The sequence below is a fragment of the Oncorhynchus kisutch genome, unplaced genomic scaffold (assembly GCF_002021735.2).
Source record: "Oncorhynchus kisutch isolate 150728-3 unplaced genomic scaffold, Okis_V2 Okis01b-Okis20b_hom, whole genome shotgun sequence".
Lineage (NCBI taxonomy): Eukaryota > Metazoa > Chordata > Actinopteri > Salmoniformes > Salmonidae > Oncorhynchus > Oncorhynchus kisutch.
The window spans coordinates 10926363-10939953 of record NW_022261978.1 but is presented as its reverse complement, the minus strand read 5'-3'; the positions used below and the strand labels follow the sequence as shown (position 1 = coordinate 10939953).

The following is a 13591-nucleotide window of genomic DNA, read 5'->3' as shown; positions in this document are numbered from 1 at the left end:
GTAAAGATTGAAAAAAGTAGGTGCCAAACAGCTGCCCTGGGGAATTCCTGATTCAAACTTGATTTTGTAGCTCTGGGGCAGCAGGTAGCCTAGTGGTTAGAGCAGTAGGCCAGTAACCGAAAGATTGCTGGATCGAATCCCCGAGTTGACAAGGTAAAAAACTCTGTCGTTCTGCCCCTGAACAAGGCAGTCCTAGGCCGTCATTGAAAAAAATAATTTGTTCTTAACTGACTTGCCTAGTTAAATAAAGGTTACATTTTAAAAGAAAAACTCTTTATCCACAATATAGCAGGGGGTGTAAAGCCATTTTTATCATCAATGTCTCTCAGCCAATCAGTCATTTGTAAGTGCTGTGCTTGTTGAATGAACTTCCCTATAAGCTAAAAGTCTATATTTGTTTACTGTAAAATAGCATTGTATCTGGTCAAATATTTTTTTCCCCAAAATTGTAAGGGTTGGTAACAGGCTGATTGGTCAGCTATTTAAGCCAGTAAAGGGAGCTTTACTATTCTTGGGTAGTGGAATGACTTTAGCTTCCCTCCAGGCCTGAGGGCACACACTTTCTAGTAGGCTTAAATTAAAGACAAGGCAAATAGGAATGGCAATATCGGCCGCTATTATCCTCAATTTTCCATCCACGTTGTCAGACACCAGTGACTTGTCATTGTTGATTTTATTTGCGCAAAATTTCATTGAAGATGCTCCAAAAATTTTACTATCATTCTTCATGTAATTTATCTTTGTTTCATTGTGTACTTTCTTCTTTTTATTCAGTTTAGTCAAATGATGTCTCAATTTGCAATAGGTTTGCCAATCAGTTATTCAGCCAGACCTATTTGCCATCTCTTTTCCCTCCCTCTTTATCATACCATTTTTTAATTGCTCATCAATTCACGTGGATTTAACAGTTTTTACAAGAGCAATTTCTGGTTGCTCATCATTACACACCACATCATTCTCACTACCCCGGTAGGTTGATTGATAACCTGAACCAGGTTGCCGGCACTGGTTACAGTTTGAAGCTTTCTCTTGAGTAGGCAGCCTGATCACAGCTTTCCTCCAGTATTAGTTAATTAATTACCAAAGTCTTGAGTTGAGTTTGCCTGTTCTACAGTCTTGTAAAGATAGGGGTGTTGACTGGGACAGGCAATGTAACATCCATAATGTTTTAAGGAAAAGTTTTTGTAAAACAAGCACCTTACATTGGATCATTGAAACTTTCTCTCCAAAGCTAACTTTCATCAAGGTTTTATATGGTCTATTGATTTCTCTCTTTTCATTGGCAGAATCCTTTTTCAGTGTTATGATATTCATAACATCCATTTCCACCAGTCTATCTTCCTGTCAACTAACAGAACTCTGCTGGTTGTCCTGGTAACAGATACCAGTCTATCTTCCTGTCAACTAACACAACTCTGCTGGTTGTCCTGGTAACAGATACCAGTGGGCAGATCTATTGTATTTGTTCCAACTAAACTACAGCACTTACTTTGGTGTGTCAAATCTGATCCTTTCTTCTCTTCTCCTCCTCTCACAGTTCCACTCAGCCCCGTTGTTTTCCTGCAGTCCACCAGCAGCACAGACAACCTCTTCATACCCAGCAGTAAGGTGCTACCAGGAGAGGCACGATACAGGGACTCCGGGAGGGAGGAAGGGCTAGTGTTGTCCTGGTAACCATAAAGAGGGGACACAGACGCACATCATTATGGATGCTGATGTCACTGTTGTCATAAAGTGGTTTACAGAAACCCAGCCCCCAAGCAAGAGAAAGCTGTTTGCTTGTCCAGACCAAGCTGTACCATCTGGTGTTCTGATCTGGAGAGACTCTTCTCTGCCTCGTCAGCATCAGGATGTTGTTGAAGCTCCCCAGAGGATCCACCATAGTCATGTCTCTCTCCTGTGTTAATGAGAACATCAAAATGAGTAGTAAACTTATAACCGTCTAATAAAATCATAGGGTCTTACAAGAGGCATGAATATGTCCCTTTGATATTTTAAGTAGAGATTATGCTTCAATATTGAATTTTAAAAGCCTGTTATATTAGATGAGGGGAACTTTAATATAGACCACATGGAGAATTCAATACATCTCATTGAAAAGTCCCTAAAATATATGAACCAATTGCAGATCGAACCTTTAACAATTTATATAGAACTGAACAACATATTCAAGTGTAGAACTTCAGTAGAATGCCACTTTAAAACCACACATTAGTTCAACAACGGCATAGTTTGTGTCCCTGTTGAAGACAGTACTCACTGGTGTTAATCTGATATTCTGTCTCCTCTTTCACTCCCAAAACGTCTTCCTCCTTCACCTTTATTGAGATAGCATCCTCTTCCTCTCTAAACGGTTCTTTCTCTTCTATCACTATAACAGCCTCCTCTTCCTCCTTTTTCATTCTGAAATGTTCTTTCACTATAACAGCATCTTCTTCCTTCACTATAACAGTCTCCTCTTCCTCCTTTTTCATTCTAAAAGGTTCTTTCTCTTTCACTGTAACATCCTCCTCTTCTTCAATGTTCAGCGCCAGAGCTTCTTTCTCCAAACAGCAGACCTCCTCTTCTATAGCAGGGATGAGTACTTTAATGAACTCATGGTCAGGGATGTTAGCTAGCTAGTTAGCATTAGCGACTAGCCTAGTGCTAGGCTCAGCATCAATCTTTAACAAGTTTGCAAATTCGGTTACAGTTAACCAGTTAATACGTCAACAGAACTGTGTTTAAAACACTGAGATTAGATCATGTACATTAAGATGGTCTAAAGCGTCAATCTTTCACTTTTATGTTGGCTAGCAAGCTACAGAGGTGGTTGAAAGAGTTTGTGCCTGGTTGTTCCTGAAGAAGCGTCCGTCCAGTCCATGATACGTCACGGAAGAAGCATCACCTGAAAGACGATCATCGCCATCTGCTGGCTGGAGTGGGTAACGCAGTTTGGAAACAATACACTACACTTTTGTATTGGAAAGAACGTACCGTAATTTCCGGACTATAAGCCGCTACTTTATTCCCACACTTTGAACCTCGTGGTTTATACAATGACGCGGCAAATTTATGGATTTTTCCCGATTTCACAAGATTCATGCCGCCAAAAAAACTGAGCACCGTCACATAATGTGACGTAAATCGAGCGCGCTCAAACTTCCCATCATTCTGATTACGGTAGTAATTTTGTCACCCTCTTCATGGCAAAGACACCAAGAAATGCATATGATGCAGCTTTCAAGTTGAAGGCGATCGATCTGGCTGTTGGAAAAGGAAATAGAGCTGCTGCATGGGAGCTTGGCCTTAATGAGTCGATGATAAGACGTTGGAAACAGCAGCGTGAGGAACTGACTCAGTGCAAAAAGACAACAAAGGCTTTCAGAGGGAAGAAAAGCAGATGGCCCAAAGTATTTGCAGCCACTCGACATCAGTGTAAATCGCTGTTTTGTTCCGTTTAAGAAATGTTTTTCAACAGAATCTTCGGAATGAATACACCCCTGATCATGTGTAAACACAGTTCACTTTTTCATTACAGCCAAGTTGTAGTCCTTCTCTCCTCCTCTCACCTATTCCCTTCGCTCCTGGACTTCAATGCATAACACATCAGCTGTATGTGACCAGGTGAAAAAAAAACTTTTCCAAAAGCTCGTAGGTTTGTATTGAAGTCAAAATACTCAGAGGAGAAACGGAAACTCGCTGTGCTCCAGGCTACACCATGGTGCTACCCTACAGAATGCTGCTGAGGCTACTGTAGACCTTCATGTTTTCATCAATTATTCGGTGACGTGATTATATTTAGTCGCCTTCCTCCTCTGAGGAGCCTCCCCTTCCTCCTCTGAGGAGCCTCCCCTTCCTCCTCTGAGGAGCCTCCACTGCACCCAAAGGACACCAAGCCAACTTGACAATTGTGGGAAGCATTGGAGTCAACATGGGCCAGCATCCCTGTGGAATGCTTTCGACACCTTGTGGAGTCCATGCCCCGACGAATTGAGGCTATTCTGAGGGGAAAAGGGGAGGGTCCAACTCCATATTAGGAAGGTGTTCGAAATGTTTGGTATAATCAGTGGATACATCTGCCATTTAGCAGACACTTTTATCCAAAGGGATTTGCAGTCATGTTTGCAAACACTTTACCTATGGGTGGTCCCAGGAATCAAACCCACTACCCTGGTTTAACAAGCACTATACTCCACCAACTGAGATACAGGACCACAAGGAATGATCAAGGAATGACGCAGATAAACACACACAGCCTGAGTTTGAAAAATATAATTGAATCAAAGACCGTAACTTTGAAACTGACATACTCTATATTAGATGTAGTCCGATTCATCTGAATGGCCGATTAATTAGGGCCGATCTCATTTTTGGTATTTTTGGGCGGCGATTTTGCAGATTTTTTTTTTACACCTTTATTGAATCTTTATTTAACTCGGCAAGTCAGTTAAGAACGCATTCTTATTTTCAATGACGGCCTTGGAACGGTGGGTTAACTGCCTTGTCCAGGGGCAGAATGCTAGATTTTCACCTTGTCAGCTCGGGGGAAACTGCCTTGCAACCTTACAGTTAACTTGTCCAACTCTCTAACCACCTGCCTCTCATTGCACTCCACGAGGAGCCTGCCTGTTAAGCGAATGCAGTAGAAGCCAAGTTAACACCATCCAGTCCCTTCAGCTCCATTCAACCCCTCCCATCTGTCTCTAAACACCATCCAGCCCCACCCTTCAGCTCCATTCAACCCCTCCCATCTGTCTCTAAACACCATCCAGCCCCACCCTTCAGCTCCATTCAACCCCTCCCATCTGTCTCTTAACACCATCCAGTCCCTTCAGCTCCATTCAACCCCTCCCATCTGTCTCTTAACATCCATATGGGATTTATATTTGCCATATATATTTTAACTGTGCTGCGATGCTTCACAAAAGTACTAAACTTTTCGATTCTCATAGTTTCTACAGATTGTAAATTAAAGATAAACATTTTTGTTAAAATAATTATAATATTATGGATTGATTGAATAGGACTTTTCAAATGACCCAGTATTGCCATCTGCAGCGTTAGTTCTAGGTAAATGTTGCAATTCTTCAGCGATTCCTGGACCTGTGACCAACAATGAGCTACATATGGACAGTACCAAAATAAATGTCCTAATGACTGCCTCCTCGCAGCAAAATCTGCAGAGCTGGGAAGATTGTCTCCCCATATATAACATTATATTGGTTGCAAGAATTTTGTATAATAATTGAAGCTTTGAATCCGGCGTCATTTTGCGTGTCAATTCATAAACCATGTGCCATGGAATCAGTACAATGAAAATCTCTTGCCAACTATTTTGAAATTTATTTGGCACAGCTGTCAGTTGTTTGGTCCTTAAATGGAACTGGTAAACATTTCTATTTATCACAATTTGGTCCACAATGCAGGGCCGACAAGTTCCTGTTCTACAGTCTTGTAAAGATAGGGGGGTTGACTGGGACAGGCAATGTAACATCCATCATGTTTTATGGAAAAGATTTTTGTAAAACAAGCACCTTACATCAGATCCTCTTGAAACTTTCTCTCCAAATCTGACTTTCATCAAGGTTTTATATGGTCTATTGGTTTCTCTCTAAATCTAACTTTCATCAAGGTTTTATATGGTCTATTGGTTTCTCTCTAAAACAAACTTACATCAAGGTTTTACATGTCAACTAACAGAACTGTCTACTGTGGTGGAAATATACCAGTCTATCTTCCTGTCAACAAACAGAACTCTGCTGGTTGTCCGGGTAACAGATACCAGTCTATCTTCCTGTCAACAAACAGAAATCTGCTGGTTGTCCTGGTAACAGATACCAGTCTATCTTCCTGTCAACAAACAGACTCTGCTGGTTGTCCGGGTAACAGATACCAGTCTATCTTCCTGTCAACTAACAGAACTCTGCTGGTTGTCCGGGTAACAGATACCAGTCTATCTTCCTGTCACCAAACAGAACTCTGCTGGTTGTCCTGGTAACAGATACCAGTGGGCAGATCTATTGTATTTGTTCCAACTAAACTACAGCACTTACTTTGGTGTGTCAAATCTGATCCTTTCTTCTCTTCTCCTCCTCTCACAGTTCCACTCAGCCCCGTTGTTTTCCTGCAGTCCACCAGCAGCACAGACAACCTCTTCATACCCAGCAGTAAGGTGCTACCAGGAGAGGCACGATACAGGGACTCCGGGAGGGAGGAAGGGCTAGTGTTGTCCTGGTAACCATAAAGAGGGGACACAGACGCACATCATTATGGATGCTGATGTCACTGTTGTCATAAAGTGCTTTACAGAAACCCAGCCCCCAAGCAAGAGAAAGCTGTTTGCTTGTCCAGACCAAGCTGTACCATCTGGTGTTCTGATCTGGAGAGACTCTTCTCTGCCTCGTCAGCATCAGGATGTTGTTGAAGCTCCCCAGAGGATCCACCATAGTCATGTCTCTCTCCTGTGTTAATGAGAACATCAAAATGAGTAGTAAACTTATAACCGTCTAATAAAATCATAGGGTCTTACAAGAGGCATGAATATGTCCCTTTGATATTTTAAGTAGAGATTATGCTTCAATATTGAATTTTAAAAGCCTGTTATATTAGATGAGGGGAACTTTAATATAGACCACATGGAGAATTCAATACATCTCATTGAAAAGTCCCTAAAATATATGAACCAATTGCAGATCGAACCTTTAACAATTTATATAGAACTGAACAACATATTCAAGTGTAGAACTTCAGTAGAATGCCACTTTAAAACCACACATTAGTTCAACAACGGCATAGTTTGTGTCCCTGTTGACAGTACTCACTGGTGTTAATCTGATATTCTGTCTCCTCTTTCACTCCCAAAACGTCTTCCTCCTTCACCTTTATTGAGATAGCATCCTCTTCCTCTCTAAACGGTTCTTTCTCTTCTATCACTATAACAGCCTCCTCTTCCTCCTTTTTCATTCTGAAATGTTCTTTCACTATAACAGCATCTTCTTCCTTCACTATAACAGTCTCCTCTTCCTCCTTTTTCATTCTAAAAGGTTCTTTCTCTTTCACTGTAACATCCTCCTCTTCTTCAATGTTCAGCGCCAGAGCTTCTTTCTCCAAACAGCAGACCTCCTCTTCTATAGCAGGGATGAGTACTTTAATGAACTCATGGTCAGGGATGTTAGCTAGCTAGTTAGCATTAGCGACTAGCCTAGTGCTAGGCTCAGCATCAATCTTTAACAAGTTTGCAAATTCGGTTACAGTTAACCAGTTAATACGTCAACAGAACTGTGTTTAAAACACTGAGATTAGATCATGTACATTAAGATGGTCTAAAGCGTCAATCTTTCACTTTTATGTTGGCTAGCAAGCTACAGAGGTGGTTGAAAGAGTTTGTGCCTGGTTGTTCCTGAAGAAGCGTCCGTCCAGTCCATGATACGTCACGGAAGAAGCATCACCTGAAAGACGATCATCGCCATCTGCTGGCTGGAGTGGGTAACGCAGTTTGGAAACAATACACTACACTTTTGTATTGGAAAGAACGTACCGTAATTTCCGGACTATAAGCCGCTACTTTATTCCCACACTTTGAACCTCGTGGTTTATACAATGACGCGGCAAATTTATGGATTTTTCCCGATTTCACAAGATTCATGCCGCCAAAAAAACTGAGCACCGTCACATAATGTGACGTAAATCGAGCGCGCTCAAACTTCCCATCATTCTGATTACGGTAGTAATTTTGTCACCCTCTTCATGGCAAAGACACCAAGAAATGCATATGATGCAGCTTTCAAGTTGAAGGCGATCGATCTGGCTGTTGGAAAAGGAAATAGAGCTGCTGCATGGGAGCTTGGCCTTAATGAGTCGATGATAAGACGTTGGAAACAGCAGCGTGAGGAACTGACTCAGTGCAAAAAGACAACAAAGGCTTTCAGAGGGAAGAAAAGCAGATGGCCCAAAGTATTTGCAGCCACTCGACATCAGTGTAAATCGCTGTTTTGTTCCGTTTAAGAAATGTTTTTCAACAGAATCTTCGGAATGAATACACCCCTGATCATGTGTAAACACAGTTCACTTTTTCATTACAGCCAAGTTGTAGTCCTTCTCTCCTCCTCTCACCTATTCCCTTCGCTCCTGGACTTCAATGCATAACACATCAGCTGTATGTGACCAGGTGAAAAAAAAACTTTTCCAAAAGCTCGTAGGTTTGTATTGAAGTCAAAATACTCAGAGGAGAAACGGAAACTCGCTGTGCTCCAGGCTACACCATGGTGCTACCCTACAGAATGCTGCTGAGGCTACTGTAGACCTTCATGTTTTCATCAATTATTCGGTGACGTGATTATATTTAGTCGCCTTCCTCCTCTGAGGAGCCTCCCCTTCCTCCTCTGAGGAGCCTCCCCTTCCTCCTCTGAGGAGCCTCCACTGCACCCAAAGGACACCAAGCCAACTTGACAATTGTGGGAAGCATTGGAGTCAACATGGGCCAGCATCCCTGTGGAATGCTTTCGACACCTTGTGGAGTCCATGTCCCGACGAATTGAGGCTATTCTGAGGGGAAAAGGGGAGGGTCCAACTCCATATTAGGAAGGTGTTCGAAATGTTTGGTATAATCAGTGGATACATCTGCCATTTAGCAGACACTTTTATCCAAAGGGATTTGCAGTCATGTTTGCAAACACTTTACCTATGGGTGGTCCCAGGAATCAAACCCACTACCCTGGTTTAACAAGCACTATACTCCACCAACTGAGATACAGGACCACAAGGAATGATCAAGGAATGACGCAGATAAACACACACAGCCTGAGTTTGAAAAATATAATTGAATCAAAGACCGTAACTTTGAAACTGACATACTCTATATTAGATGTAGTCCGATTCATCTGAATGGCCGATTAATTAGGGCCGATCTCATTTTTGGTATTTTTGGGCGGCGATTTTGCAGATTTTTTTTTTACACCTTTATTGAATCTTTATTTAACTCGGCAAGTCAGTTAAGAACGCATTCTTATTTTCAATGACGGCCTTGGAACGGTGGGTTAACTGCCTTGTCCAGGGGCAGAATGCTAGATTTTCACCTTGTCAGCTCGGGGGAAACTGCCTTGCAACCTTACAGTTAACTTGTCCAACTCTCTAACCACCTGCCTCTCATTGCACTCCACGAGGAGCCTGCCTGTTAAGCGAATGCAGTAGAAGCCAAGTTAACACCATCCAGTCCCTTCAGCTCCATTCAACCCCTCCCATCTGTCTCTAAACACCATCCAGCCCCACCCTTCAGCTCCATTCAACCCCTCCCATCTGTCTCTAAACACCATCCAGCCCCACCCTTCAGCTCCATTCAACCCCTCCCATCTGTCTCTTAACACCATCCAGTCCCTTCAGCTACATTCAACCCCTCCCATCTGTCTCTTAACATCCATATGGGATTTATATTTGCCATATATATTTTAACTGTGCTGCGATGCTTCACAAAAGTACTAAACTTTTCGATTCTCATAGTTTCTACAGATTGTAAATTAAAGATAAACATTTTTGTTAAAATAATTATAATATTATGGATTGATTGAATAGGACTTTTCAAATGACCCAGTATTGCCATCTGCAGCGTTAGTTCTAGGTAAATGTTGCAATTCTTCAGCGATTCCTGGACCTGTGACCAACAATGAGCTACATATGGACAGTACCAAAATAAATGTCCTAATGACTGCCTCCTCGCAGCAAAATCTGCAGAGCTGGGAAGATTGTATCCCCATATATAACATTATATTGGTTGCAAGAATTTTGTATAATAATTGAAGCTTTGAATCCGGCGTCATTTTGCGTGTCAATTCATAAACCATGTGCCATGGAATCAGTACAATGAAAATCTCTTGCCAACTATTTTGAAATTTATTTGGCACAGCTGTCAGTTGTTTGGTCCTTAAATGGAACTGGTAAACATTTCTATTTATCACAATTTGGTCCACAATGCAGGGCCGACAAGTTCCTGTTCTACAGTCTTGTAAAGATAGGGGGGTTGACTGGGACAGGCAATGTAACATCCATCATGTTTTATGGAAAAGATTTTTGTAAAACAAGCACCTTACATCAGATCCTCTTGAAACTTTCTCTCCAAATCTGACTTTCATCAAGGTTTTATATGGTCTATTGGTTTCTCTCTAAATCTAACTTTCATCAAGGTTTTATATGGTCTATTGGTTTCTCTCTAAAACAAACTTACATCAAGGTTTTACATGTCAACTAACAGAACTGTCTACTGTGGTGGAAATATACCAGTCTATCTTCCTGTCAACAAACAGAAATCTGCTGGTTGTCCTGGTAACAGATACCAGTCTATCTTCCTGTCAACAAACAGACTCTGCTGGTTGTCCGGGTAACAGATACCAGTCTATCTTCCTGTCAACTAACAGAACTCTGCTGGTTGTCCGGGTAACAGATACCAGTCTATCTTCCTGTCACCAAACAGAACTCTGCTGGTTGTCCTGGTAACAGATACCAGTGGGCAGATCTATTGTATTTGTTCCAACTAAACTACAGCACTTACTTTGGTGTGTCAAATCTGATCCTTTCTTCTCTTCTCCTCCTCTCACAGTTCCACTCAGCCCCGTTGTTTTCCTGCAGTCCACCAGCAGCACAGACAACCTCTTCATACCCAGCAGTAAGGTGCTACCAGGAGAGGCACGATACAGGGACTCCGGGAGGGAGGAAGGGCTAGTGTTGTCCTGGTAACCATAAAGAGGGGACACAGACGCACATCATTATGGATGCTGATGTCACTGTTGTCATAAAGTGCTTTACAGAAACCCAGCCCCCAAGCAAGAGAAAGCTGTTTGCTTGTCCAGACCAAGCTGTACCATCTGGTGTTCTGATCTGGAGAGACTCTTCTCTGCCTCGTCAGCATCAGGATGTTGTTGAAGCTCCCCAGAGGATCCACCATAGTCATGTCTCTCTCCTGTGTTAATGAGAACATCAAAATGAGTAGTAAACTTATAACCGTCTAATAAAATCATAGGGTCTTACAAGAGGCATGAATATGTCCCTTTGATATTTTAAGTAGAGATTATGCTTCAATATTGAATTTTAAAAGCCTGTTATATTAGATGAGGGGAACTTTAATATAGACCACATGGAGAATTCAATACATCTCATTGAAAAGTCCCTAAAATATATGAACCAATTGCAGATCGACCCTTTAACAATTTATATAGAACTGAACAACATATTCAAGTGTAGAACTTCAGTAGAATGCCACTTTAAAACCACACATTAGTTCAACAACGGCATAGTTTGTGTCCCTGTTGAAGACAGTACTCACTGGTGTTAATCTGATATTCTGTCTCCTCTTTCACTCCCAAAACGTCTTCCTCCTTCACCTTTATTGAGATAGCATCCTCTTCCTCTCTAAACGGTTCTTTCTCTTCTTTCACTATAACAGCCTCCTCTTCCTCCCTTTTCATTCTGAAATGTTCTTTCACTATAACAGCATCTTCTTCCTTCACTATAACAGTCTCCTCTTCCTCCTTTTTCATTCTGAAATGTTCTTTCACTATAACAGCATCTTCTTCCTTCATTATAACAGTCTCCTCTTCCTCCTTTTTCATTCTGAAATGTTCTTTCACTATAACAGCATCTTCTTCCTTCACTATAACAGTCTCCTCTTCCTCCTTTTTCATTCTAAAAGGTTCTTTCTCTTTCACTGTAACATCCTCCTCTTCTTCAATGTTCAGCGCCAGAACTTCTTTCTCCAAACAGCAGACCTCCTCTTCTATAGCAGGGGATGAGTACTTTAATGAACTCATGGTCAGGGATGTTAGCTAGCTAGTTAGCATTAGCGACTAGCCTAGTGCTAGGCTCAGCATCAATCTTTAACAAGTTTGCAAATTAGGTTACAGTTAACCAGTTAATACGTCAACAGAACTGTGTTTAAAACACTGATATTAGATCATGTACATTAAGATGGTCTAAAGCGTTAATCTTTCACTTTTTTGTTGGCTAGCAAGCCACCGAGGTGGTTGATAGAGTAGCCACGTTGTTGTTCCTGAAGAAGCGTCCCGTCCAGTCCATTATACGTCACACAAGAAGCATCTCCTGAAAGACGTACATCGCCAGCTGCTGGCTGGAGTGGGTAACGCAGTTTGGAAACAATAGTTACTACACTTTTTGTATTGGAAAGAACGTCATAATTATTTAATAATAAGCTGATACATTTTCTCTTCCAAATAATACGTTCCTGTACACAGACGTAGAAGCTCAATATGAATATGTAGATGATTTATAAATACTTTTATGAATAGGTAGTGTGTTGATATACATTTTCTCTGTTAATTTTTCACATTCTTTTTTTATCTACATGTGACCATACTATTCCCTTAAAGCCACGCTCTATAAGATACAAATCATCCTGTAAACAACAGAACAAATGCATCACATGCAAATAGCACTTGGTTATCTGTAGTGCTATACACTGGGTAGACAAAACATTAAGAACAGCTGCTCCTTCCATGACTTAGAAAGACTAGGTGAATCCAGGCTAAAGCTATGATCCCTTACTGATGTCACTAGTTAAATCCACTTCAATCTGTGTAGATGAAGGGGGGAGACAGGTTAAATAACAATTTTTAAGCCTTGAGCCATGAGACATGGATTGTGCATGTGTGCCATTTAGAGAGTTAATGGGGAAGACAAAATATTTAAGTTACTTTGCACGGGGTATGGTAGTAGGTGCCAGGCGCACCGGTTTGTGTCAAGAACTGCAACGCTGCTGGGTTTTTCAGCTCAACAGTTTCCCATGTGTACCAAGAGTGGTCCACCACCCAAACAGTGGAGGTCAGTGCCGTTTAAGATGAGGCAGGACGATTGTTTTTTTCATGAGCATGGCCTTAATTCTATTACAGCATATTGGACGACTGTCATTCATATTTCACTCACCCTGTTCAATGTAACAGCAACAAGTTTAGGCTACTACATGATACTCTAAATGTCCCTATACCCATCATGAGGTAGCAACCTAGCCTATGAATGAAAGTTTAGAATGTAGGTTCACACAGGTCGAGAGAAAATTTTGCGATGACAGACAGTGCCACATGGACAGACAGTGACACATTCAATACTGCCTTGCACACTCTCGCCTGCATCTAGCTGAAATAGAGATATTACTGGACAAATTCAGGCATGTTTATCCCCGTTTTGTTCCATTTAAGAAACGTTTGTCAACAGAATCGGCGGAATGAATACACCCCTGATCATGCATAAACACAGTTCACTTTCATTACAGACACGTTGTATTCCTTCTTGCATCTATGTGCTCTCCTCTTATCACCTTCTCCCTTTGTTTCTGTACTTCAATGCATAACACATCAGCTGTATGTCACCAGGAGAAAAAACCTTTCCAAGCCAAACCATTTCATAACTGCTACACACAGCTTACATTGTTGTCAACTGTGTAACTGTGTAAGTCTATGGAAGCCTTGAGAACCATAATCCTCCTAGGTTTTGTATTGAGGTCAATGTACCCAGAGGAGGATGCAAAATAGTATGTTTTAATAAATTATTTGGTTACGTGATTATATTTAGTATAGTTTTATCTAAAAAGGACAACTTTTAAATATTTTAC

General features: G+C 41.4%; 1 pseudogene; it reads right to left on the bottom strand.

The window, feature by feature from the left end:
- Window positions 1-13591, bottom strand: part of LOC116358843 (zinc finger protein 721-like) — an 83692-nt pseudogene that overhangs the window by 36671 nt on the left and 33430 nt on the right.